Below are 5,690 nucleotides of genomic sequence, written 5' to 3' on the forward strand. Positions count from 1 at the left end.
ATAGCTTCTTGGTTATCAGGTGATCAGAGAGAGAGAGAGCCCACATTCACGTAACTTTTATTGTTATAATTGTTCTATTTTATTATTAGTTATTGTTATTAATCTCTTACTTGCCTAATTTATAAATTAAATGTTTTTATAGGTATTTTGTATAGGGAAAAACATACAGTGTTTGGTACTATCCATATTTTCAAGCATCCACTAAGGACCTTAGAATGCATATCCCCTGCAGATAAGGGTGAACTACTGCAATGCTCATAATTACGACACTATGTCAAGAAGAAAAAGCTAAATTGTGCTCAGCATACTCTTTAAGATGACCAATTTCATTAAATTTTTTTAAATGAGGGTTAAGGGGTAAACTTCAATTATCTAGAATGCCAACATATAAAATATTTACAACATGTTTCTTAACAATGCCAAGCAAACAAAATCATGTATGTATTTGTTTGTTTGTTTCTTTTTAATCCTAGAGAAAGAAGTGGCAGTGGAAAGAATACTGGAAAGGAATTTTAGGCCTGGCAACTTGTTGTAACCCTCACACCAACAGACTGTGAAGAAGCAGGAGGGGCAGTAGGTAAACTCTAATGTTCTTTATATGATAGCTTTAAAAATCCTAATCCATCATGAATTTACACTTTAGTCTCACTCCTAGCCCAGAAATTTCTCCCTTTAAAGCTATCTAACTTAAGAATCTACAAACTCGCTCAGGAACCCATTCCCTCCCATATTCTCTACCCTTAAAAGTTAGAGGATTTAACAATTCACCTTAAGTGGCTACAGTTCTGAACTTCAATATTCTTGGAAAAGAATGTCATACTACATTGTATTTTTTCCAAGAAACTGTTTAATCTGTGTAGTTATTTGACTCTGTCATTAGCGATCTTTGTGCCAAGATAGCTCCTAATCAAATTCTGGCAGAATATAAGTACCATTGAGAAGAAAGCATACAGATCTTTCTTCTGAGAAGTACGTATTTTTCTTTCTGGTTGAGCAATGTTATGCAACAAATGCTTCCAACTGGCTTTTTATCAAGGAAAATCATTAAAGATGAAATGCTCTAAGGGACATGATCATAGGAGCCTGAGATGCTTGTAAGTAATTACATTCGTGCTGATAATTAGAAGAAATAGCCTGTGTAGTGGATACAGTACAATCACCTTTCACCACTGGTCTTGGATTTGATTTCTCCAAGGAATGCCAAGAAAAGCCTTTATTTCGCTGCAGTTTATGCTTCACTCAATCCACTTATTTTGTAATGTAAAAAGGAGACTGAAAAAAAGAGAATGGGCACCTTGACATTTTAACTGTTTTGTTTTTAATAAAAATTTCCTTCTTTGAAATGAATATAAAGCAGGTATGGGCAACAAGCCAGTGCTTATTTATCACCTAACAGCCTTCCATGTCCAAAAATGCCTTAATGTAGCCTTTAAAATGTCCTCATAAGATTTCTCCACTAGCCTGTGTGCCATGCTTATACAAATTAAAGAATTTTTAGCAGCCAAAACAGCAAAACATACATGGATACAGGAAAAGTGTCTCCCCACAACCTTGGTGCCAGGTCCTGATGCTCAGAATTTACTAATAAAATTTGCCTCTAAGCCATCACTAGGTAAACGTGCATATGTGGATGGAGCAATTTATCAGAATTGCTGTTTCTCTCCCAACAGCACACTAACTGTGGTGAGCTTGGAATAAAATTGACAGTAATTCTCTTTTTTATTTTATAGCAAATCTGTTGCCTGTAATCACTGTGGACGAAAATTTGTTATAATTTCGCTTCTTAATCAAATGGACGTTCCAAGAGCAGAGAGGGCACTAAACCAAAGAGACACTTCTAGGTCCTTAGCCTGTCTAAAATAGTTAATACTGTGGCTCTCCCCCTGCTCCTTGAAAATCTATTTGGGATTTCCAGGGGCTTTCTTTACTAGTCCTGGTTTTTCTCTTCCTCTTCCCAGGCACCAACTGTTGCCCTTGAGCCATTCCTCTTAAATATCTCCACAGTTTTCCCCCACCCCTTTCCTGTCCTGTAGGCTTCTCCCCAGGAGGAGGCCGCATCTTTCAGGGAAGTCAAATGAACCTGGGTGCAAATTTCAGGTTTACCAACCTCCAGTTGTGGGCCATGGGCTTCAGTTTTCACTCAAAACTTCCCTCACTGGGTCTATGTGAGATCAGATCTCTATGCACTGGGCAGAAAGCCTCGCGCATCAAGAGGTACTCGATGAATTTGTTCTTCCTCTTTCTCTTCTTCCCCAGGCAAACGCTTCCACTCCTGTAGCTATAAAATACTCTGTGGGAGATTCCTCAGTATGTGAGTGTTTCCTATATATAGATAATAACTAAATCTAAGTGTCCCACTCCTACTGCACTTCCATCAGCCTGTTGACATTGGGTCCCCCTTGAACCTAAAATGTAGCTCATCCCATTATCGAGTCACCTAGCCCATTGTTGAGTTGAATTGTAACCCCTTAAAAATTTCTATGTTAGAATCCTAACTCACAGCACCTCAGAATGTGATGCTATTTAGAAATAGGGTCATTGAATATACAGTCAATTAAGATGAGATAATACTGGACAAGAGTGGATCCCTAATCCAATCTGACTGGTGTTTTTATAAAAAGGGGAAATCTGGATGAAGACACACACACAGAACAATGCCACATGAAGACTGGAGTTACGCTGCCACAAGCCAAGGAACTTCCAGCAGCCAGGTGAGAGGCCTGTTCTAGGCCTGGGGCCCTCAGAAGGAAGCAGCTTGTGACACCTGGATCATGGACTTCTAGCCTCCAGAACTCTGAGATATAAGTGTCTGTTGGTTAAGCCACCCAGTCTGTAATGTGACATCAGTCCTGGAAAACCAATACACCCCCCCCCCCCCGAGCCTCTCCTATGCCTGCCCCAGCACAGCCTGCTCCCAAGTTCTCCATTTCAGTGATGAACCACAAGGTCATCTTCCCAGCCTCCTAAATTTGGGTCACATTTGACTCATTCTTTCCCCTTTACCATCACATCCATCTGGCACCAAATCCTTTCCACTCTATTCCCTCCTGACTTACATGGTAGAGTCTGCCTCCTCCTCTTTCACCAGGCAACAACGTAACTAGTTTTCTGACCTCACTGTACTTTCATGCAGCTTCCACACTGCCACCAGACCCACTTTTCAAAATCACGGATCACTGACCTTTAATGATCCTTAGAACTTGGCCTCAATCTATCTTTTGATTCCATCTTACCAAGTTCTCTTTCTAAGCTAACCTCCCACCTGCTAGCCACCACTAAAACGTCACCTCACATCTCCAGATACTCTGGGCAGCTCTGCCTTCCCCCACACCTCCATGTCTATGTGCCTTTGCTGGTGCTTTCTTAAAAAAAAAAAAAAAATTAATATGTTTATTGGTTTGAGAGAGAGAGAAAGAGAGAAACATCAATGTGAGACAGAGACATCAAATGGTTGCCTCTTATTCCCACCCCAGCTAAGGACTGAACCTGCAAACTAGGTATGTGCTCTCACTGGGAATCGAATCCCAACCTTTGGGTGAGGTGTCTGGGACAATGCTCCAACTAAGCCACATGGCCAGGGGTTTGCTAGTACTCTTTGTTTGCTTGGAATGTCATGTGTCTTTCTCCTTCAAAAGTCAAATATTACCCAATTTATCAAGGATAGGGACAAGGTAAGAAGGCTGGATATTAGTAAGAATCAATCAGCAAGCAATAGTTAGAAGGCAAAGGTGGTTGAAAGGTTTTCACTTTGATTACAAGTGTCAATAACTGTCTCAAATGCCTAAATCTCTATGTCAGGGAGATTGTCCTTATAGTAACACTCTATAAATTAGCCAATTATATTATAAATAGTATGTCTTAGTTTGTACTTGGATAACACCATCAAGTTTGAAACACTGAGTATAAGACATTTCTGCTCATCCAACAGCAAAACTAGGTAGGAAAAAAAATCTACCATGGCTACAATTTAAGAAATGCCTGGAGTGAAATATGCCTCCAAATAGCATGGCAGCACCCTTTTTGCCTACTTACATTACAGCCAGTTATATTCGAATCCAACAATATTTCATTAACATACAAAATATAAAATCCCTCCTGAAAATTTTCCATGTTTCATACAATAGAAGGCATTCCATTTTCAGGATTCATCCTAGGTTTATGATTTCCCCAAAATGTTGCCAATTATAAGGCTTTTAGTACTTTTTTTTTTTTTTTTTTTTGCTTGTTGAATAAGTTTATTATCTTTATCTGAAAAGTCTTCATAGAAAATTGTGGTTTGGTTTATTAGCTCTCAGCAGCCCGTTCCTGAGCTCGGAGGAAGCTTGCTTTCTTCTGAGCTACCCGATCTTTCTTCTGGGCAAGGGACATTTTGGGACGATTCCACCTCTTCTTTTTAACCTCTCTCTTCGGTTTCTTCTCATAGACTGGATTCTCTCGTATAGCAGCATGAGCTTTCTTATACATATCCTCCATCATGTCTGGAGTTACGCTGTTCTTTATGTATTGAGAGAATTGTTTCTTGTAAGCATCTTCATCTTCTTCCATTAGGTAACGCATATAATCTGCGACATTCTGACCCATGATGTGCTTCCGATGTACTTCTGCATTGAATTCTTTGCTTTCTGAATCATAACCAGGGAATTGTTTGGTACTGTGAGGGATAGACAAGCCTCCATCCACAGCTCCTTTCAGGGCTCCAAAAACTTTATTTCCAGTAGTAGTTCTGGCAAGCCCTGCATCCAAATAGCAGGTGAAGGCACCAGGTTGACCATCAATGCTTTCCACATTGTATTCATCTCCAGTCACCTCCACTTGGCCTTCATAGATCTTGTCCATGCCAAACCTATTGAGAAGCCTGCGGGCCAGCAGCAGGCCAGTACAATATGCTGCAGCGTAATTTGTCAGGCCAACCTTCACACCATACTTTGGGAGTTCATGAGCATAAGCTGCACAAACTATCATATCTCCTTCTATACAAGCATAAGCAATCTGACAAATGATATCTCTGTTGGTTACACGAACTATCATCCTGTATTTGGGTGTGTTGTACTTATTTTTATCCTGGATTACCAAGCGTTTCCAGGCATAATAATCAGTTTTACCCTCTCGTCGTCTTCTAAATTTCACTTGGTATCTCTTGAAGTAGGCCTTATTTTTAACAACTTTCACAAACCCCATCCTGTGGATGAGAGACCCGCGGCCGCGGCTCGCCACAGACCTGCAGGCCCAGCACAGCCCCGGTGGGAGGAAAAGGAGTACTTTTTTTTTTAAAGAAACATCTTAACAAAGTTGTATTTCCAAGGCCTCTCACTCCTACCATCAATCCCATCATTCGTCTCTTGAACTTAGTAACAAATACAAAGTTGCTAAATCTAGACCAGCAATTTTCTGGTATGCTGAAAGAATGTTTAAAGCATGCAATACCTGACTATTTAGTCAGGAGCACTGGCCTTCCTTCCCTTAGGTTCTCAAATAAAAACATGACAGCAGCCGACACAACAATAGATGTCTGGTGTGAATGAATCAAAATTATATCTATTTTTTCTTGTGTGAAATTGGCAAAAACTAGAATACATATTTTGGTGTGCCGCAGAATTTTAGTAATTAGTTTAATGTGCCATGAGATAAAAAGGGTTGAAAATCACTGATTTAGACTATTCTACCAGCTTAAGTCCCCAAGTATGCTGTGG

The 5,690-nt window shown here is 40.0% G+C and overlaps 1 pseudogene; it reads right to left on the reverse strand.

Annotated features, from left to right (window-relative positions):
* Positions 1-4,230: 4,230 nt before the first annotated feature.
* LOC150015871 (large ribosomal subunit protein uL18 pseudogene) lies at positions 4,231-5,246 on the reverse strand (annotated as a pseudogene).
* Positions 5,247-5,690: the final 444 nt, after the last annotated feature.

Source organism: Furipterus horrens, unplaced genomic scaffold, assembly GCF_987537825.1.
Source record: "Furipterus horrens unplaced genomic scaffold, mFurHor1.1.pri manual_scaffold_3, whole genome shotgun sequence".
NCBI classification, from domain to species: domain Eukaryota; kingdom Metazoa; phylum Chordata; class Mammalia; order Chiroptera; family Furipteridae; genus Furipterus; species Furipterus horrens.